General features: G+C 42.8%; 1 long non-coding RNA gene across 1 annotated transcript; it reads right to left on the reverse strand.

Moving 5' to 3' along the window:
* Nucleotides 1–1,628: 1,628 nt before the first annotated feature.
* LOC123927252 lies at nt 1,629–21,205 on the reverse strand. Its single transcript, XR_006815392.1, has 3 exons — nt 21,195–21,205; nt 5,221–5,224; nt 1,629–1,773 (listed from the first exon to the last, which is right to left on the reverse strand). It is a non-coding gene; the product is annotated as an uncharacterized LOC123927252 (long non-coding RNA).
* Between the last annotated feature and the right edge of the window lie 2,012 nt (nt 21,206–23,217).

The raw sequence follows: 23,217 nt of genomic DNA on the forward strand, positions 1-23,217 counted from the left end.
AAAATGACAATTCGAAAACACACAAAAAAATCCGTAATTCTTTTATCTCCACTAATTGTAACTTCGACCATATTACTTCCATTAACCCCAATAATACTAACACTGTCCTAGCAGTTTAGGTTAAAAACACCAAGGGCCTTCAAAGGCCTAAGTAAGTGCTGTTCACTTCACTCTTGAATCTCACCTTAAGGACTGCAAGAGAATATCTCACATCTACTGAATGCAAATCACTTTAACTAAGCTAAGCCCTTTCGAGACTGATGGGCTATCATCCCACGAAACTTTAGTTAGCAGCTAAATACCCTAATCAACTGGCTTCAATCTACTTCTCCTGCTGTGAAGGAAAAAAAAAAAGGTGCGAGAAGCACTGGCAGGGTTGAAGCTGCTGCTTTGAATTTGCAATTCAACATAATATTTCACCACAGAACTTGGCATAAAGAGGACTCAAACCCCCATTCTTCAATTTACAGTCTAATGCCTTTATCGGCCATTTACCTATGTTCATAAAGCTATGATCATTTTCCACAAATCGTAAAGACCCTTTACCTTTTATTTGGTGCATGAGCCAGAATGGTAGGCACTGCTCTTAGCCTATTAATCCGTACTGAATTAGGCCAACCAAGTGCTCTACTAGGAGATGACCAAATATACTAAGTATTTTTAACTGTCCAAGCATTTGTAATAATTTTCTTTATAGTAATGCCAATTATGATTGGAGGATTCAGAAACTGATTAGTACCCTTAATAACTGGCACACCTGACATAGCATTTCCACGAATAAATAATATAAGATTTTGACTTCTTCCCCTCTCCTTTCTTCTCCTTCCAGCTTCTTCCATGGTAGAAGCAGGTGCAGGAATAGGATGAACTGTGTACCCTCCTCTAGCAGGAAACTTAGCAAATGCAGGAGCATCCCTAGACGTCATAGTCTTCTCCCTACACCTGGCAGGTGTCTCATCCATCCTAGGAACCATTAACTTTATTACTTTCATAATCAACATACATCCCTCTGCAATATCACAATATCAAACTCCTCTATTCGTATGATCTGTCCTGATCACAGCTGTACTTCTACTCTTATCATTAACAATTCTAGCAGCCGGTATTACCATAGTACTCACAGACAGAAATCTAAATACTACCTTCTTTGACCCAGCTGGAGGTCAAAGAGGATATTATCTATCAACACCTATTCTGATTTTTTGGACATCCCAAAGTATATATTCTAATTCTACCAGCATTTGAAATTATCTCACATGTTATAACCTATTACTCAAGGAAAAAAAAAAAAGAACCATTCGGCTACATAGGAATAGCCTGAGCAATGATATCTATCAGTTACTTAGGATTTATTGTATAAGCCCATCACATGTTTATTGTAGGAATGGACGTCGGCACACGAGCATACTTCACCTCAGCTACTATAATCATTGCAATTCCAGTGGGAGTAAAAGTATTTAGCTGACTGGCCACTCTACACACGGGGAATATTTAATGATCGCCAGCTATATTATGAGCACTAGGGTTTATTTTTCTCTTCACAGTGGGCAGATTAACAGGTATTGTATTATCGAACTCATCATTAGATGTTGTTCTTCATGACACATATTACATGGTAGCACACTTCCATTATGTCCTTTCAATGGTGGCAGTGTTTGCAATCATAGGTGGGTTTGTCCATTGATTCCCACTGTTCATAGGTTACACACTAAATGCTTTTTGAACAAAAATTCACTTTACAATTATATTTGTAGAAGTAAATATAACATTTTTCTCAACATTTCCTAGGCCTTTCAGGAATAACTCGATGATACTCCGATTATCCAGATGCTTATACAACATGAAACATGGTGTCTTCCATGGGTTCATTTATCTCATTAATGGAGTATTATTAATAATCTTCATAATCTGAGAAGCCTTCGCATCCAAACAAGAGGTGATAATAGGAGAACTTACTTCAACAAACATTGAATGATTACATGGATGCCCTCTTCCATATCACACATTCGAAGAGCCTACCTAAGTATTACCAAAATAAGAAAGGAAGGAATAGAACCCCCTAGAATTGGTCTCAAGCCAATATCCTAACCACTATGTCTTCCTCGATAAAGAGATACTAGTAAAAATTACATGACTTTGTCAAAGTCAAATTATAGGTGGCCAGAACATGTGCCCGCATATCGGGCTTGCACTTCTCCTAGACCCAAATCCTAACCCAAGGTGGAGATTTCCAGGCGTCCATACCCAGAGCCCTGTTTTGGAATCCCTCTTCTTAGGGGACCACTGAGACAGAAAAAAAGGAGACTAACATTCCCCAGAATGACACCAAAGTATTGGGAGCTGGGAGGTGTCTAGCTCCAGAGCCAGGAGATCCAAGCTGTATTGTTCCTAGGCACCACTGGAAATTCGAGGTGGGGTTTCCAGGCATCCAAAAATAGAGTCCTGCTCTCTTTCCATATGGGGACACTTGAGCCATCAAACAGGACTCCATCTGCCCCCAGGAGGAAACCTTGCTGTTTGAGAGCAACAACCCCCAAATTGGGAAAACCTCCATGGCCTCATGAGGCCACTGTTCCATTCAGCAGCCATCATGGACACAAACTCCAGCCTGAGCAAACATCCGGCTCTAGCCCTTACTTCAGGTGCTGGAGATCATGCCTCACCCTCTGCAGATTGGGGCTGCTGAGCCATCTACACTAAAAGTAACCCTAGCTTGTGTTTTCAGACTTTGGTCCTCACACTCCTGGCCCACAAGCCCTCCAGACTGGGAATTCTGGAGCCACAATGCAGCACTCTGCTTGCCCACCAGAAGGAAAAATTGCCCTATGGGTTTCCACAAAAAGCCCAAATGATGATAGGCCACCCTGTGCACTAGTGTTCTGTCTGCCATAGCCTGAGTAATGACCTCCTCTCAGCCACCCAGGTAGCTGGCCGCCTATCCACCAGATCGGACCTGCCATGCTCCTAGGCCTTTGTGACCCTAGGCCCAACTCCTAACCCAATTTTGGGTTTCCAGACACCCATACACAGAGCCCAGCTCTCGAACCCCTCCTTATGGGGACCGCTGAAACAGATATCAGGATTCCTTCTTTCCCCCACAATGACTCCATGCAATTTGGAGTTGTGTAAAACCCCAAAAGAGGGAGGATCTTCCATGGCCTTATGAAGCCACCCCTATATTCCGTGGCCATCCTATACACCAAAACCAGAGGCAAAAGCCTGAGCTTCCGCTTCACACTCGCCCTAATGTAACATCCCTAGGAGCTCGCCGCAGGGTCAGCAGATCGGACATACCTCTGGCACTAATCCTAACCTCAGCTGGTGCTTTCATACTTCTGTCCCAGACTCCTGCCCCATAAAGCCTCCAGGCTGGGTTTGCCATAGCCACACCACAGAACTGGGCCTGGACTCCAGAGGGAAGCTGGGTCCTATAGAGCTTCAAGAAACCTCAAGTTTAAGAGAAAGGCCACCCCAATTTTGTTGGATGCTCTGGACAAAAATGCGCAGTATGACACACCCTGAGCAATAACCACCTGCCAGACACCCATGCAGATGGACCCAGAGACAGAACATTGAAGCTGATATGCACTTAAGCTCTAATCTGAACCCTTGCTTAGGTTTTCAGACATCTTTCCCCAGAGGCCGGGTCCCGAATACCAACATTTGGAGAGTCCCTGAACCACAGAACACAACACCTCCAATTCCTAGAAGGAAACATTGCTATTTGGAGCATTATCAAAACCTCAGGGTAGTAGAATCCTGCATGGGCCCTGAGACCACAACCACATTTGAAGGTTGCACTGGACACAAACCTGCATTGTGACCCTCAGCACCAGATGCCTTTTAAACTCAGTCCCCTTGGTAGCTCACCCCAGAGAAAGCAGAACGAACCTGCCCTGTTCCTCGCCTGCAATAGCAATGCGAGGTGGGTTTTCTAGGCATCCATGCTGAGAGCTCTGCTATCCAATCTTTTAATATGGGGGACCCTGAAGCTCTCTACTCGGACTCCCCCTATCCCCCAGAAGGACACCTTGCTGTTTGGAGCAGTTCACAAGTCCCAGCGTGGGAAAATGTCCATGGCCTATTGAGGCCACCCCTCCATTTATCGGCATCATCGACAAAAACTCCAGGGTGAGCGGACATGTGACATTCCCCCTTAATTCAGGTGCTGGAAATCTCGAATCAGCCCCTGAACATGGGAACTGCCATGCACTGGGCACTGAACTGAACCGTCACTTGTGTTTTCCGATTCCCGTCCTCACACTCTTGGTCCCTCCAGACTGGGAATTCTGGAGCCACAATGCAGTCTTCTGTCTTCCTACCAGAAAGAAGAAGTGTCCTATGTGTCTTCCCAGAAACCCCACAGGAGGATGCACCTGAACGGCCCTTGATGGCATCCCAATATCACAGGCTACCCGGTGCACTACTGCTCTGTATGAAACAGCCTGAGTCCTGACCTCCTGTTCGTCACAAAGATAGCGGCCCCATATGCTGAAGGTGGGAGTAACCGAGGCCCGAGGCTGTCATCTCAAAGAAACCTGGGTATTCAGGCATCTGTCGCTAGACCATAGCTCAAATCCCTGCCTATGGGGTAACCTGAAGCACAAAAGAGTACTTCTCCTTTGCCAGGGCAGAAAACCTGGCTGGTGGGATGGTTGTCCATCCCTCAGCGTCAGAGCCAGCTGCATGGCCCATGAGACCACACCCACACAGGAGGACCGCATTGGGCATAAACAGGCATTGTGACCCTCACAAGACCCCTCAGGAGCTGGACCAGGATCCCACAGAGCGGGACTGCCATGCCCCTAGGGCCAAATCCTGAACTTGGGTGAGGTTCCCCAGGGACTCGGACCCAGAACCCGTCTCTGGAATCCCTGTTTGGGCGGTGTTAGGGTCTGTGATCAAAGAAAAGAGACTGAAACAAAGTGAAAATCAAGCAAAGCTTTATTTCACACCAAGCATCAGAAACCAAAACGACCGATTGGGGCCATCTCTTACATAGAGGCGACGACGACGAGGACGCTGCTCCCAATGACAAAGAGGTGAGGATGTGGAGGACGACGAGGATGACAACCTTGATGACACAGACTCTGCTCCCCATGAGGCCACTCCAACAAGGCCACTCCCCAGAGGAGGCCACTTCCGATGATGAAGAGGCCGCTCTGGACAAGACCACTTGACGATGAGGCCCATGCCAATGAGGCCGCTCCCTGGAATGACGCTCCTCCAGCAAGGCCGCCCTAGTGAGGCCACTCCAGCGAGGCTGAGGATTGAGGCGGTGAGGCCGCTTGCAGCAATGCTGCTCCCGATGATCCTGAAGCTCCAACACTCCCGATGACCCCTACGCTACCATGCCTATGACTACCCGAATGGCTCCCAAAGGCTACCCTAACGGCTACTCTAACGGCTCCTAAAGGCTTCTTTAACAGCTACTCTAATGGCTCCCAAAGGCTACTTTAACAGCTACTCTAATGGCTATTCTAACTGGTATTCTAACTGCCATTCTAACTCCTCCTACATCTCCAAAGGCTATTCTAACTCCTCCTACTTCAACAATGGCTATTCTAACTCCTCCTACTTCTCCCCAGACTAACCTTTATAGAGGTGGTTGAGCCCGGCCCACATACAGGTGGCCAATGAGATTTCAACTCACCACAGTTAATATATACACACCCCACTGATTGGATGCGGCTATCTGGCCTGGCCCGCCCCTATATCTGGGTTTACAGTTCCTCTGGCTAACCAGGCCCCTACATTCCCCATTTTTCTTTGGAAAACAGTCAAATCCTTGACTTTTCAGCCAGTTCTATGTGCTCCTGTTGTAAGGGGGTTATAGTGAGCATGTAAGACTAAAATTTTTTTAATTAATTAATTTATTTTTTCAGATTAACAGTATTCATTGTATTTGCACAACACCCAGTGCTCATGCAACACGTGCCCTCCCTATTACCCACAACCGGGTTCCCACAACCTCCCACCCCACCCCTTCAAAACCCCCAGGTTGTTTCTCAGAGTCCAAAGTCTCTCATGGTTCGCCTCCCCTTCCAATTTCCCCCAACTTCCTTCTCCTCTCCATCACCCAATATCCTCCATGTCATTTGTTATGCTCCACAAATAAGTGAAACCATATGATACTTGACTCTCACTTCTTGACTTATTTCATTCAGCACAATCACCTCCAGTCCCGTCCATGTTGCTACAAAAGTTGGGTATTCATCTTTTTTTTTTTTAAATAAACATATAATGTATTTTTATCCCCAGGGGTACAGGTCTGTGAATCACCAGGTTTACACACTTCACAGAACTCATGATAGCACACAACATCCCCAATGTCCATAACTCCCTCCCCCTCTCCCAACCCCACCTCCAACCAGCAACTCCAGTTTGTTTTGTGAGATTGAGAGTCATTTATGGTTTGTCTCCCTCCCAATCCCATATTGTTTCATTTATTCTTCTCCTATCCCCCTAACCCCCCATGTTGCATCTCCACATCCTCATGTCAGGGAGATCATATGATAGTTGTCTATCTCCGACTGACTTATTTCACTAAGCATGATACCCTCTAGTTCCATCCACGTCATCGCAAATGACAAGATATCATCTCTTTAGGAGAATGGATGAGAAGATGGCGGAGAAGTAGCAGCCTGAGACTACATCAGGTAGCAGGAGATCAGCTCGATAGCTTATCTAAACATTGCAAACACCTACAAATCCAATGGGAGAGCGAAGAGAAGAAGAACAGCAACTCTAGAAACAGAAAATCAACCACTTTCTGAAAGGTAGGACTGGCGGAGAAGTGAATCTAAAACGACGGGAAGATAGACCGCGGGGGGATGGGCCGGCTCCCGGCAAGCGGCGGAGGAACGGAGCACAAAATCAGGACTTTTAAAAGTCTGTTCCACTGAGGGACATTGCTCCAGAGGCTAAACCAGTGTGAAGCCCACGCGGGGTCAGCGTGGCCCCAGGCCCCGCAGGGTCACAGAAGGATCGGGGGTGTCAGAGTGTCGGAGAGCTCGCAGGTATTAGAACGGAGAAGCTGGCTGCAGAGACAGAGCCGAGGACTGAACTCTCAGCTCGGGGTTACCTTGAACTGGTCGCGGGCTGGGTGAGCTCGGAGCGCGGCTAGAGGCTGGAGATACGGGAGTGATTGGGTGTTGTCCTCTGGGGGCGCACTGAGGAGTGGGGCCCCAGGCTCTCGGCTCCTCCGGGCCGGAGACTGGGAGGCCGCCATTTTCATTCCCATCCTCCAGAACTCTACGGAAAGCGTTCAGGGAACAGAAGCTCCCAAAAGCGAACCCGAGCCGATTACTTAGTCCGGCCGCCGGTAAGGGCGGTGCAATCCCGCCTCGGGCAAAGACGCTTGAGAGTCACTACAACAGGCCCCTCCCCCAGAAGATCAACAAAATATCCAGCCAGGACGAAGTTCATCTATCAAGGAGAAAGCAGGTTCAATTCCTAAGACAGCAGAGCAATTCGAGAGGAGAAGAAAGCAAAGCACGGAACTCATGGCTTTCTCCCCATGATTCTTTAGTCTTGCGGCTACTTCAATTTTTTTTTCTTTTTTCAATTTTTTTTCTCTTTTCTTTTTTCTTCTTCTGCTAAATTTTTTAAAACTTTTACCCTTTTCTTTTTTTTCCCTTTTTATTTATTTTTTTTTCAGCGTAACAGTATTCATTCTTTTTGCACAACACCCAGTGCTCCATGCAAAACGTGCCCTCCCCATCACCCACCACCTGTTCCCCCAACCTCCCACCCCTGACCCTTCAAAACCCTCAGGTTGTTTTTCAGAGTCCATAGTCTCTTATGGTTCGCCTCCCGTCCCCAATGTCCATAGCCTGCTCCCCCTCTCCCAATCCCACCTCCCCCCAGCAACCCCCAGTTTGTTTTGTGAGATTAAGAGTCATTTATGGTTTGTCTCCCTCCCAATCCCATCTTGTTTCATTTATTCTTCTCCTATCCCCCTACCCCCCCATGTTGCTTCTCCATGTCCTCATATCAGGGAGATCATATGATAGTTGTCTTTCTCCGATTGACTTATTTCACTAAGCATGATACGCTCTAGTTCCATCCACGTCGTCGCAAATGGCAAGATTTCATTTCTTTTGATGGCTGCATAGTATTCCATTGTGTATATATACCACTTCTTCTTTATCCATTCATCTGTTGATGGACATCTAGGTTCTTTCCATAGTCTGGCTATTGTAGACATTGCTGCTATAAACATTCGGGTACACGTGCCCCTTCGGATCACTATGTTTGTATCTTTAGGGTAAATACCCAGTAGTGCAATTGCTGGGTCATAGGGTAGTTCTATTTTCAACATTTTGAGGAACCTCCATGCTGTTTTCCAGAGTGGTTGCACCAGCTTGCATTCCCACCAACAGTGGAGGAGGGTTCCCCTTTCTCCACATCCTCTCCAGCATCTGTCATTTCCTGACTTGTTAATTTTAGCCATTCTGACTGGTGTGAGGTGATATCTCATTGTGGTTTTGATTTGTATTTCCCTGATGCCGAGTGACGTGGAGCACTTTTTCATGTGTCTGTTGGCCATCTGGATGTCTTCTTTGCAGAAATGTCTGTTCATGTCCTCTGCCCATTTCTTGATTGGATTGTTTGTTCTTTGGGTGTTGAGTTTGCTAAGTTCCTTATAGATTTTGGATACTAGCCCTTTATCTGATACATCGTTTGCAAATATCTTCTCCCATTCTGTCAGCTGTCTTTTGGTTTTGTTAACTGTTTCCTTTGCTGTGCAAAAGCTTTTGATCTTGATGAAATCCCAATAGTTCATTTTCGCCCTTGCTTCCCTTGCCTTTGCCGTTGTTCCTAGGAAGATGTTGCTGCGGCTGAGGTCGAAGAGGTTGCTGCCTGCGTTCTCCTCAAGGATTTTGATGGATTCCTTTCTCACATTGAGGTCCTTCATCCATTTGGAGTCTATTTTCGTGTGTGGTGTAAGGAAGTGGTCCAATTTCATTTTTCTGCATGTGGCTGTCCAATTTTCCCAGCACCATTTATTGAAGAGGCTGTCTTTTTTCCATTGGACATTCTCTCCTGCTTTGTCGAAGATTAGTTGACCATAGAGTTGAGGGTCGATTTCTGGGCTCTCTATTCGTTCCACTGGTCTATGTGTCTGTTTTTGTGCCAGTACCATGCTGTCTTGATGATGACAGCTTTGTAATAGAGCTTGAAGTCCGGAATTGTGATGCCACCAACTTTGACTTTGTTCTTCAATATTCCTTTGGCTATTCGAGGTCTTTTCTGGTTCCATATAAATTTTAGGATTATTTGTTCCATTTCTTTGAAAAAAATGGATGGTATTTTGATAGGGATTGCATTAAATGTGTAGATTGCTTTAGGTAGCATAGACATTTTCACAATATTTATTCTTCCAATCCAGGAGCATGGAACATTTTTCCATTTTTTTGTGTCTTCCTCAATTTCTTTCATGAGTACTTTATAATTTTCTGTGTATAGATTCTTAGTCTCTTTGGTTAGGTTTATTCCTAGGTATCTTATAGTTTTGGGTACAATTGTGAATGGGATTGACTCCTTAATTTCTCTTTCTTCAGTCTTGTTGTTGGTGTACAGAAATGCAACTGATTTCTGTGCATTGATTTTATATCCTGACACTTTACTGAATTCCTGTACAAGTTCTAGCAGTTTTGGAGTGGAGTCTTTTGGGTTTTCCACATATAGTATCATATCATCTGCGAAGAGTGATAGTTTGACTCCTTCTTTACCAATTTGGATGCCTTTAATTTCTTTTTGTTGTCTGATTGCTGAGGCTAGGACTTCTAATACTATGTGGAATAGCAGTGGTGATAATGGACATCCCTGCCGTGTTCCTGACCTTAATGGAAAAGCTTTCAGTTTTTCTCCATTGAGAATGATATTTGCGGTGGGTTTTTCATAGATGGCTTTGAGAATATTGAGGTATGTGCCCTCTATCCCTACACTTTGAAGAGTTTTGATCAGGAAGGGATGCTGTACTTTGTCAAATGCTTTTTCAGCATCTATTGAGAGTATCATATGGTTCTTGTTCTTTCTTTTATTAATGTGTTCTATCACATTGATTGATTTGCGGATGTTGAACCAACCCTGCAGCCCTGGAATAAATCCCACTTGATCGTGGTGAATAATCCTTTTAATGCACTGTTGAATCCTATTGGCTAGTATTTTGGCGAGAATTTTTGCGTCTGTGTTCATCAAGAATATTGGTCTGTAGTTCTCTTTTTTGGTGGGATCCTTGTCTGGTTTTAGGATCAAGGTGATGCTGGCCTCATAGAATGAGTTTGGAAGTTTTCCTTCCATTACTATTTTTTGGAACAGTTTCAGGAGAATAGGAGTTAGTTCTTCTTTAAATGTTTGGTAAAATTCCCCTGGGAAGCCGTCTGGCCCTGGGCTTTTGTTTGTTTGGAGATTTTTGATGACTGTTTCAATCTCCTTACTGGTTATGGGCCTGTTCAGGTTTTCTATTTCTTCCTGGTTCAGTTGTGGCAGTTTATATGTCTCTAGGAATGCATCCATTTCTTCCAGATTGTCCAATTTGTTGGCGTAGAGTTGCTCATAGTATGTTCTTATAATTGTCTGTATTTCTTTGGTGTTAGTTGTGATCTCTCCTCTTTCATTCATGATTTTATTGATTTGGGTCCTTTCTGTTTTCTTTTTGATGAGTCTGGCCAGGGGTTTATCAATCCTATTGATTCTTTCAAAGAACCAGCTCCTAGTTTCATTGATTTTTTCTATTGTTTTTTTGGTTTCTATTTCATTGATTTCTGCTCTGATCTTTATGATTTCTCTTCTCCTGCTGGGTTTAGGGTTTCTTTCTTGTTCTTTCTCCAGCTCCTTTACGTGTAGGGTTAGGTTATGCACTTGAGACCTTTCTTGTTTCTTGAGAAAGGCTTGTACCGCTATATATTTTCCTCTCAGGACTGCCTTTGCTGTATCCCACAGATTTTGAACTGTTGTGTTTTCATTATCATTTGTTTCCATGAATTTTTTCAATTCTTCTTTAATTTCCTGGTTGACCCATTCATTCTTTAGAAGGATGCTGTTTAGTCTCCATGTATTTGGGTTCTTTCCAGCTTTCGTCTTGTGATTGAGTTCTAGCTTCAGAGCATTGTGGTCTGAAAATATGCAGGGAATAATCCTAATCTTTTGATACCGGTTGAGACCTGATTTGTGACCCAGGATGTGATCTATTCTGGAGAAGGTTCCATGTGCACTAGAGAAGAATGTGTATTCTGTTGCTTTGGGATGAAATGTTCTGAATATATCTGTGATGTCCATCTGGTCCAGTATGTCATTTAAGGCCTTTATTTCCTTGTTCATCTTTTGCTTGGATGATCTGTCCATTTCAGTGAGGGGAGTGTTAAAGTCCCCTACTATTATTGTATTATTATTGATGTGTTTCTTTGATTTTGTTATTAATTGGTTGATATAGTTGGCTGCTCCCACGTTAGGGGCATAGATATTTAAAATTGTTAGATCTTCTTGTTGGACAGACCGTTTGAGTAGGATATAGTGTCCTTCCTCATCTCTTATTCTAGTCTTTGGCTTGAAATCTAATTGATCTGATATAAGGATTGCCACCCCAGCTTTCTTCTGATGCCCATTAGCATGGTAAATTGTTTTCCACCCCCTCACTTTAAATCTGGAGGTGTCTTCGCGTCTAAAATGAGTTTCTTGTAGGCAACATACTGATGGGTTTTGTTTTTTTATCCATTCTGATACCCTGTGTCTTTTGATTGGGGCATTTAGCCCATTAACATTCAGGGTAACTATTGAGAGATATGAATTTAGTGCCATTATTAGCCTGTAAGGTGACTGTTACTGTATATTGTCTCTGTACCTTTCTGATCTACTACTTTTAGGCTCTCTCTTTGCTTAGAGGACCCCTTTCAATATTTCCTGGAGAGCTGGTTTGGTGTTTGCAAATTCTTTCAGTTTTTGTTTGTCCTGGAAGCTTTTGATCTCTCCTTCTATTTTCAATGATAGCCTAGCTGGATAGAGTATTCTTGGCTGCATGTTTTTCTCGTTGAGTGCTCTGAATATATCATGCCAGCTCTTCCTGGCCTGCCAGGTCTCTGTGGATAAGTCTGCTGCCAATCTACGATTTTTACCATTGTATGTTACAGACTTCTTTTCTCGGGCTGCTTTCAGGATTTTCTCTTTGTCACTAAGACTTGTCAATTTTACTATTAGGTGACGGGGTGTGGACCTATTCTTGTTGACTTTGAGGGGGGTTCTCTGCATCTCCTGGATTTTAATGCTTGTTCCCTTTGCCATATTAGGGAAATTCTCTCCAATGATTCTCTCCAATAGACCCTCTGCTCCCCTCTCTGTTTCTTCTTCTTCTGGAATCCCAATTATTCTAATGTTGTTTCGTCTTATGGTGTCACTTATCTCTCGAATTCTCCCCTCATGGTCCAGTAGCTGTTTGTCCCTCTTTTGCTCAGCTTCCTTATTCTCTGTCATTTGGTCTTCGATATCACTAATTCTTTCTTCTGCCTCATTGATCCTAGCAGTGAGAGCCTCCATTTTTGATTGCACCTCATTAATAGCTTTTTTGATTTCAACTTGGTTAGACTTTAGTTCTTTAATTTCTCCAGAAAGGGCTTTAATATCTCCAGAGAGGGTTTCTCTAATATCTTCCATGCCTTTTTCGAGCCCGGCTAGAATGTTCAGAATCGTCATTCTGAACTCTTGATCTGACATAGTACCAATGTCTGTGTTGATTAGGTCCCTAGCCTTCGGTATTGTCTCTTGTTCTTTTGTTTGTGGTGATTTTTTCCGCCTTGTCATTTTGTCCAGATAAGAGGATATGAAGGAGCAAATAAACTACTAATAGGGTGGCAAAGACCCCGGAAAAATGCGCTGTAACCAAATCAGAAGAGACCCCAAATTGTGGGGGGGGGGAAGGGGATAAAAAACAGGTTCTTTCAGAAAGTGGTTGATTTTCTGTTTCTAGAGTTGCTGTTCTTCTTCTCTTCGCTCTCCCGTTGGATTTGTAGGTGTTTGCTATGTTTAGATAAGCTATCGAGCTGATCTCCTGTTACCTGATGTAGTCTCAGGCTGCTACTTCTCCGCCATCTTGACTCCTCCTCCTACCCTTTTCTTTTTTTAACGTTTTTTGACTAATTCATCTAAATATATATATTTTTTCTTTCTTTTTTATATTTTTTTTTATTTTTTAACTTTTTTTTCTTTTTTATTCGTTTTTTTTTTCCAGAACCTGTTTTTATCCCCTTTCTACCCCCACAATTAGGGGTCTCTTCTGATTTGTTTACAGCGCATTTTTCTGGGGTCTTTGCCACCCTTTTAGTAGTTTAATTGCTCCTTCATATCCTCTTATCTGGACAAAATGACAAGGCGTAAAAAATCACCACAAACAAAAGAACAAGAGGCAGTACCGAAGGCTAGGGACCTAATCAACACAGACATTGGTAATATGTCAGATCAAGAGTTCAGAATGACGATTCTGAACATTCTAGCCGGGCTCGAAAAAGGCATGGAAGATATTAGAGAAACCCTCTCTGGAGACATTAAAGCCCTTTCTGGAGAAATTAAAGAACTAAAATCTAACCAAGTTGAATTCAAAAAAGCTATTAATGAGGTGCAATCGAAAACGGAGGCTCTCACTGCTAGGATAAATGAGGCACAAGAAAGAATTAGTGATATAGAAGACCAAATGACAGAGAATAAGGAAGCCGAGCAAAAGAGGGACAAACAGCTACTGGACCATGAGGGGAGAATTAGAGAGATAAGTGAAACCATAAGACGAAACAACATTAGAATAATTGGGATTCCAGGAGAAGAAGAAACAGAGAGGGGAGCAGAAGGTCTATTGGAGAGAATCATTGGAGAGAATTTCCCTAATATGGCAAAGGGAACAAGCATCAAAATCCAGGAGATGCAGAGAACCCCCCTCAAAGTCAACAAGAATAGGTCCACACCCCGTCACCTAATAGTAAAATTGACAAGTCTTAGTGACAAAGAGAAAATCCTGAAAACAGCCCGAGAAAAGGAGTCTGTAACATACAATGGTAAAAATCTTAGATTGGCAGCAGACTTATCCACAGAGACCTGGCAGGCCAGGAAGAGCTGGCATGATATATTCAGAGCACTCAACGAGAAAAACATGCAGCCAAGAATACTCTATCCAGCTAGGCTATCATTGAAAATAGAAAGAGAGATAAAAAGCTTCCAGGACAAACAAAAACAGAAAGAACACCAAAACGCAAAAACTTTGCGAACACCAAACCAGCTCTCCAGGAAATATTGAAAGGGGTCCTCTAAGCAAAGAGAGAGCCTAAAAGTAGTAGATCAGAAAGGTACAGAGACAATATACAGTAACAGTCACCTTACAGGCTAATAATGGCACTAAATTCATATCTCTCAATAGTTACCCTGAATGTTAATGGGCTAAATGTCCCAATCAAAAGACACAGGGTATCAGAATGGATAAAAAAACAAAACCCATCAGTATGTTGCCTACAAGAAACTTATTTTAGACGCGAAGACACCTCCAGATTTAAAGTGAGGGGGTGGAAAACAATTTACCATGCTAATGGGCATCAGAAGAAAGCTGGGGTGGCAATCCTTATATCAGATCAATTAGATTTTAAGCTAAAGACTATAATAAGAGATGAGGAAGGACACTATATCCTACTCAAAGGGTCTGTCCATCAAGAAGAACTAACAATTTTAAATATCTATGCCCCTAATGTGGGAGCAGCCAACTATATCAACCAATTAATAACAAAATCAAAGAAACACATCAATAATAATACAATAATAGTAGGGGACTTGAACACTACCCTCACTGAAATGGACAGATCATCCAAGCAAAAGATGAACAAGGAAATAAAGGCCTTAAAGGACACACTGGACCAGATGGACATCACAGATCTATTCAGAACATTTCATCCCAAAGCAACAGAATACACATTCTTCTCTAGTGCACATGGAACCTTCTCCAGAATAGATCACATCCTGGGTCACAAATCAGGTCTCAACCGGTATCAAAAGATTGGGATCATTCCCTGCATATTTTCAGACCACAATGCTCTGAAGCTAGAACTCAATCACAAGACGAAAGCTGGAAAGAACCCAAATACATGGAGACTAAACAGCATCCTTCTAAAGAATGAATGGGTCAACCAGGAAATTAAAGAAGAATTGAAAAAATTCATGGAAACAAATGATAATGAAAACACAACAGTTCAAAATCTGTGGGATACAGCAAAGGCAGTCCTGAGAGGAAAATATATAGCAGTACGAGACTTTCTCAAGAAACAAGAAAGGTCTCAAGTGCATAACCTAACCCTACACGTAAAGGAGCTGGAGAAAGAACAAGAAAGAAACCCTAAACCCAGCAGGAGAAGAGAAATCATAAAGATCAGAGCAGAAATCAATGAAATAGAAACCAAAAAAACAATAGAAAAAATCAATGAAACTAGGAGCTGGTTCTTTGAAAGAATCAATAGGATTGATAAACCCCTGGCCAGACTCATCAAAAAGAAAACAGAAAGGACCCAAATCAATAAAATCATGAATGAAAGAGGAGAGATCACAACTAACACCAAAGAAATACAGACAATTATAAGAACATACTATGAGCAACTCTACGCCAACAAATTGGACAATCTGGAAGAAATGGATGCATTCCTAGAGACATATAAACTGCCACAACTGAACCAGGAAGAAATAGAAAACCTGAACAGGCCCATAACCAGTAAGGAGATTGAAACAGTCATCAAAAATCTCCAAACAAACAAAAGCCCAGGGCCAGACGGCTTCCCAGGGGAATTCTACCAAACATTTAAAGAAGAACTAACTCCTATTCTCCTGAAACTGTTCCAAAAAATAGAAATGGAAGGAAAACGTCCAAACTCATTTTATGAGGCCAGCATCACCTTGATCCCAAAACCAGACAAGGATCCCACCAAAAAAGAGAACTACAGACCAATATCCTTGATGAACACAGACGCAAAAATTCTCGCCAAAATACTAGCCAATAGGATTCAACAGTACATTAAAAGGATTATTCACCACGATCAAGTGGGATTTATTCCAGCGCTCCAGGGTTGGTTCAACATCCGCAAATCAATCAATGAGATAGAACACATTAATAAAAGAAAGAACAAGAACCATATGATACTCTCAATAGATGCTGAAAAAGCATTTGACAAAGTATAGCATCCCTTCCTGATCAAAACTCTTCAAAGTGTAGGGATAGAGGGCACATACCTCAATATTCTCAAAGCCATCTATGAAAAACCCACCGCAAATATCATTCTCAATGGAGAAAAACTGAAAGCTTTTCCGTTAAGGTCAGGAACACGGCAGGGATGTCCATTATCACCACTGCTATTCAACATAGTACTAGAAGTCCTAGCCTCAGCAATCAGACAACAAAAAGAAATTCAAGGCATCCAAATTGGTAAAGAAGAAGTCAAACTATCACTCTTCACAGATGATATGATACTATATGTGGAAAACCCAAAAGACTCCACTCCAAAACGGCTAGAACTTGTACAGGAATTCAGTAAAGTGTCAGGATATAAAATCAATGCACAGAAATCAGCTGCATTTCTGTACACCAACAACAAGACAGAAGAAAGAGAAATTAAGGAGTCAGTCCCATTTACAATTGTACCCAAAACTATAAGATACCTAGGAATAAACCTAACCAAAGAGACTAAGAATCTATACACAGAAAATTATAAAGTACTCATGAAAGAAATTGAGGAAGACACAAAAAAATGGAAAAATGTTCCATGCTCCTGGATTGTAAGAATAAATATTGTGAAAATGTCTATGCTACCTAAAGCAATCTACACATTTAATGCAATCCCTATCAAAATACCATCCATTTTTTTTTCAAAGAAATGGAACAAATAATCCTAAAATTTATATGGAACCAGAAAAGATTTTTGATGACTGTTTCAATCTCCTTACTGCTTATGGGCCTGATCAGGTTTTCTCTTTATTCCTGGTTCAGTTGTGGTAGTTTATATGTCTCTAGGAATGCATCCATTTCTTCCTAATTGTCAAATTTGTTAGCGTAGAGTTGTTCATAGTATGTTCTTATAATTGTCTGTGTTTCTTTGGTGTTATTTGTAATCTCCCCTCTTTCATTCATGATTTTATATTTGGGTCCTTTCTCTTTTCTTTTTGATGAGTCTGGCCAGGGGCTTATCAATCTTATTGATTCTTTCAAAGAACCAGCTCCTAGTTTCATTGATTTTTTCTATTGTTTTTTTGGTTTCTATTTCATTGATTTCTGCTCTGATCTTTATGATTTCTCTTCTCCTGCTGGGTTTAGGGTTTCTTTCTTGTTCTTTCTCCAGCTCCTTTACGTGTAGGGTTAGGTTGTGTACTTGAGACCTTTCTTGTTTCTTGAGAAAGGCTCCTACCACTATATATTTTCCTCTCAGGACTGCCTTTGCTGTGTCCCACAGATTTTGAACCGTTGTGTTTTCATTATCATATGTTTCCATGAATTTTTTCAATTCTTCTTTAATTTCCTGGTTGGCCCATTCATTCTTTAGAAGGATGCTGTTTAGTCTCCATGTATTTGGGTTCTTTCCCGCTTTCCTCTTGTGATTGAGTTCTAGCTTCAGAGCATTGTGGTCTGAAAATATGCAGGGAATGATCCCAATCTTTTGATACCGGTTGAGACCTGATTTGTGACCCAGGATGTGATCTATTCTGGAGAAGGTTCCATGTGCACTAGAGAAGAATGTGTATTCTGTTGCTTTGGGATGAAATGTTCTGAATAGATCTGTGATGTCCATCTGGTCCAGTGTGTCCTTTAAGGCCTTTATTTCCTCGTTCATCTTTTGCTTGGAAGATCTGTCCATTTCAGTGAGGGAGTGTTAAAGTCCCCTACTATTATTGTATTATTATTGATGTGCTTCTTTGATTTTGTTATTAATAGGTTGATATAGTTGGCTGCTCCCACGTTAGGGGCATAGATATTTAATATTGTTAGATCTTCTTGATGGACAGACCCTTTGAGTAGGATATAGTGTCCTTCCTCATCTCTTATTATAGTCTTTGGCTTAAAATCTAATTGATCTGAAAAAAGGATTGCCTCCCCAGCTTTCTTCTGATGCCCATTAGCATGGTAAATTGTTTTCCAACCCCTCACTTTAAATCTGGAGGTATATTCACATCTAAAATGAGTTTCTTGTGGGCAACATATTGATGGGTTTTGTTTATTATCCATTCTGATATCCTGTGTCTTTTGATTGGGGCATTTAGCCCATTAACATTCAGGGTAACTATTGAGAGATATGAATTTAGTGCCATTATTAGCCTGTAAGCTGACTTTTTCTGTATATTGTCTCTGTTCCTTTCTGATCTAGTACTTTTAGGCTCTCTCTTTGCTTAGAGGACCACTTTCAATATTTCCTGTAGAGCTGGGTTGGTGTTTGCAAACTCATTCAGTTTCTGTTTGTCCTGGAAGCTTTTTATCTCTCCTTCTATTTTGAGTGATAGCCTAGCTGGATAGAGTATTCTTGGCTGCATGTTTTTCTCATTTAGTGCTCTAAATATATCATGCCAGCTCTTCCTGGCCTGCCAGGTCTCTGTGGATAAGTCTGCCGCCAATCTAATATTTTTACCATTGTATGTTACAGACTTCTTTTCTCGGGCTGCTTTCAGGATTTTCTCTTTGTCACTAAGACTTGTCAATTTTACTATTAGGTGACGGGGTGTGGACCTATTCTTGTTGACTTTGAGGGGGGTTCTCTGCATCTCCTGGATTTTGATGCTTGTTCCCTTTGCCATATTAGGAAAGTTCTCTCCAATAATTCTCTCCAATAGACCTTCTGCTCTCCTCTCTCTTTCTTCTTCTTCTGGAATCCCAATTATTCTAATGTTGTTTTGTCTCATGGTTTCACTTATCTCTCGAATTCTCCCCTCGTGTTCCAGTAGCTTTTTGTCCCTCTTTTGCTCGGCTTCTTTTGTCATTTGGTCTTCTATATCACTAATTCTTTCTTCTGCCTCATTTATCCTAGCAGTGAGAGCCTCCATTTTTGATTGTACCTCATTAATAGCTTTTTTGATTTCAACTTGGTTAGATTTTAGTTCTTTGATTTCTCCAGAAAGGGCTTTTATATCTCCAGAGAGGGTTTCTCTAATATCTTCCATGCCTTTTTCGAGCCTGGCTAGAAAGTTCAGAATCATCATTCTGAGCTCTTGATCTGACACATTACCACTGCCTGTGTTGATTAGGTCCCTAGCCTTCAGTACCGCCTCTTGTTCTTTTGTTTGTGGTGATTTTTTCCGCCTTGTCATTTTGTCCAGATAAGAGGATATGAAGGATCAAATAAAATACTAAAAGGGTGACAAAGACCCCAGAAAAATGCGCTGTAACCAAATCAGAAGAGGCCCCAAATTGTGGGGGAGTAGAAGGGGGACAAAATGAGGTTCAGAAAAAGAAGAAAGTTTAAAAAATAAAACAAATAAAGACAAAATATAAAAAAGAAGAAAAAATATATATTTAGATGAACTAGTCAAAAAATGTTAAAAAAGAAAAGGGTAAAATTTTTAAAAAATTTAGCAGAAGAAGAAAAAAGAAAGAAAAAAAATTAAAAAAGTTGAATTAACCACAAGACTAAAGAATCATGGGCAGAAATCCATGAGTTCCATGCATTGCTTTCTCCTCCTCTGGAATTCCATTGCTGTCTAGGTATTGAACCTGTTTTCCTTGATAGATGAACTTCCTCCTGGCTGGATATTTATTGATCTTCTGGGGGAGGGGCCTCTTGTAGTGACTCTCAGGTGTCTTTGCCCAAGGCGGAATTGATCCGCCCTTACGGGGGGCTGGACTAAGTAATCTGCTTGGGTTTGATTTTGGGAGATTCTGTTCCCTAAACGCTTTCCGTAGAGTTCCAGAGGACGGAAATGAAAATCACGGCCTCTTAATATCCTGCCCGTAGGTGCCGAGAGCCCGGGTCCCACTCCTCAGTGCGCCCCCAGAGGACAACGCCCAATCACTCCCATATGCCCAGACTCCAGCCGCGCTCTGAGCTCACCCAGCCCGCGACCAATTCAAGGTAACCCCGAGCTGAGAGTTCAGTCCTCGGCTCTGTCTCTGTAGCCAGCTTCTCTGTTCTAACACCTGCGAGCTTTGCGACACTCCGACACTCCCGATCGTTCTGTGACCCTGTGGGACCTGGGGCCACGCTGACCCCACGTGAGCTTCACCCCAGTTTAGCCTCTGGAGCAAAGTCCCTCAGTGGAACAGACTTTTAAAAGTCCTGATTCTGTGCTCCGTTGCTTCACCGCTTGCTGTGAGCCGGCCCCTCCCCCGTGGTCTATCTTCCCATAGCTTTAGATTCACTTCTCCGCCAGTCCTACCTTTCAGAAAGTGGTTGATTTTCTGTTTCTAGAATTGCTGTTCTTCTTCTCTTTGATCTCCCGTTGGATTTGTAGGTGTTTGCAATGTTTAGATAAGCTATCAAGCTTATCTCCTGCTACCTGATGTAGTCTCAGCCTGCTACTTCTCCACCATCTTGACTCCTCCTCGAAAACTAACATTTTTATCGCTCCAATTTTCTTTGGTACAAATGACATTAGGGCGTTTATAATACAGGGTTCAAAAAGTAATATTAGTACACAGTCGGCTGATGAGTTAGCCATTCAATGCTTTGTATAACCTTTTCCATTTTTTCCTAATTCCGTTCATCTAATTTCCCACCTATGCTTTACATAAACAGGTAACAATAGGAGCAAAAATAAACTCACAGTTATTTTAGTCTTAGCTTTAGTCCATGGTTAGAGGGGTCTGTCGAATGCTGCTTCAATCTCTGGGGGGTGTCCTCATCCTTGGCTCATTTGACGTGACCTGTGTGAATCCAGGCCCTGATGCCTTCTACTTTTACTGCCATGGGGGTGGTCAGGATAACATTAAATGGTCCCGTCCAGTGAGGCTCCAAGTTTCCCCCTTGATAGCAACATATCTAAACCAAGTCCCCAGGTTGGTAAGAAAGTGGTCCCACCTCCGTCTCCATCCCAGTGTGGGCAGTCAGGATCCCTGTGTGGGGTTTTTTAAAGACAGAATGAAATGCCTGCAGTGACTGGAGTACAGACTGATCAGTCATTTCTGCTAGGGCAACCTCTAGTAGTAGAGTACTAGTAGGGCAACCTCTAGTAGTAGTAGAGTAGTAGAGAGGGGATCTCACAAACATCATTTCAAATGGGATCACCTTGTTTAAATAGGGTGTACATCATTCCCTGAGGAGGGCAAAAGAAAGGAGATCCACCCATCCACTGCCAGTCTCCATAATTAGTTTTGTCAAGGTCTCTTTAAGAGTCCGGTTCATTCTCTCTACTTGCCCAGAACTCTGAGGCCGGTAGGCACAATGTAATTTCCAATTGTGCCCTGGAATTGGCCAATGCCTGTGAGACTGAACTCACAAATGCAGGGCCATTGTCTGACACGATTGCAAGAGGCAGCCCAAGCGTAGGAATTATTTCTTCTAGTAGATTTTTGGCTGCCACTCATGCCATCTAATGTTTGGTGGGCAAAGCCTCTCCCCAGCCTGAAAAAGTATCTACAAAAACGGACATATACTTGTGCCCATATTTTCCAGGTTTCATTTTTGTAAAATCTATTTCTCATAAATTCCTGGTTCCTTACCTCTTTCCCTTTTCCCTCTTCCCATTTTCGTTCTTCCCACATTAACTGACTGGCATTGAGCCCATCTATCGACTACATCCAGTACCATACGTCCTAATTTAGAAACCTGGAACTGCTTGCCTATAAGCTCCTTGAGTTTGTGTATCCCCAAATTAGTACCCTGATGTATCTGGTCTACTAACTTCTTACCTAGTCTTCGAGGAAGAATTATTTTTCCTGCTTCAGTCTTAGCCCTGTCCCCTTCATAGTCTAATTTAACCAATTTAAATACTTTAAATCTTCTTCTGAATAGTTTGGTTTTTCTGGTAGGGCTGGAGCTGGGAGTGTATCCAGTTCTTGCACTGTTTCTCTGGCTGCTTGCTTTGTGGCTTGATCTGCTAATTGGTTTCCTTTTGAAATCAGATCAGTCCCCTTTTGGTGTCCCGGGCAATGCATAACGGCCACCTCTTTTGGGTCCCAAATAGCCTGGAGGAGAGCCAATATTTCTCCTCTGTTTTTAATTCCTTTTCCTTCTGCTGTTAATAGGCCCCTTTCTTTATAAATAGCCCCATGTATATGGAGAGTAGCAAAGGCGTACCTGCTGTCCATATAGATGTTGGCAGTTTTACCTTTGGCCATCTGCAGTGCCTTAGTGAGTGCTATCAGCTCCACTTTTTGTGCCGATGTTCCACGTCGCAGGGCTGCTGTCCAGAGTCTCTGCCCAGGAGAAACTACCGCAGCACCCGCATACCTCTTTCTATTGACCATATAGCTACTCCCATCTGTGAACAGAGTCATCTCAGCATCTGGAAGGGGAATGTCTCTGAGATCCGGCCTTATTCCTGCAACTTGGGTTAGGACCTCCCCGCAGTCGTGTGGATGGTCATCCAGCTCCTCTGGCAGCTGTGTGACTGGATTTAGCACTGCCAGGTGCTACTGTCCCTCAGAACAATTTGTTGCTTAAACTATAGCCCCTGGAGGATTTTACTAGTTGCCAAGCACATTTATATATGGCCTTAAGAAAATACTGGCAACAGGTCTTTGGGGAGAAGGACGGTATACAACCGTGAAGCTGGGCAGCTGGGAATGCCCAGCTCGCTCCGGGCGGAATGCCGCCCCTACACAGAAGCTGGGAAGCCGGGGATGCCTGGCTCACTCAGGGCGGAACACTGCCCCTTCACAGAAGCCGGGCAGCCAGGAACGCCCGGCCCTCCCAGAGCGGAATGCCGCCTGCTTTAGGGAAGTCAAGCACCTGGGAACGCTGGTCAGCTCAGTGAGGATTGAAATACCGCCTGCTTCCCTTTTCCATTAATGCTCCTCTTCTTCCCAGAAGTGCCCATTGTCTTTTAGATGGGTCCTTTGAGTGTGCTTGGTTAGCTATAAACTTTATCCTCCTCCTTGCCTGTTGTCCACAAGACATGTGACTAACGTTTGACCTTCATCGATTCTTCTGTTGACTATTGTTTCAATCTAATAAAAGTGAGACTGTGGAGTTGTTCGTGGCTGCAGTCTTTTCGACTGTTGATCCCTGCTCCCAATCTCTTGAAGCTGACTTGTTTGTGCCTAATTCTCTCCTGTCATCATGG

This window comes from Meles meles, chromosome 16 (genome assembly GCF_922984935.1).
Source record: "Meles meles chromosome 16, mMelMel3.1 paternal haplotype, whole genome shotgun sequence".
Classification (NCBI taxonomy): domain Eukaryota; kingdom Metazoa; phylum Chordata; class Mammalia; order Carnivora; family Mustelidae; genus Meles; species Meles meles.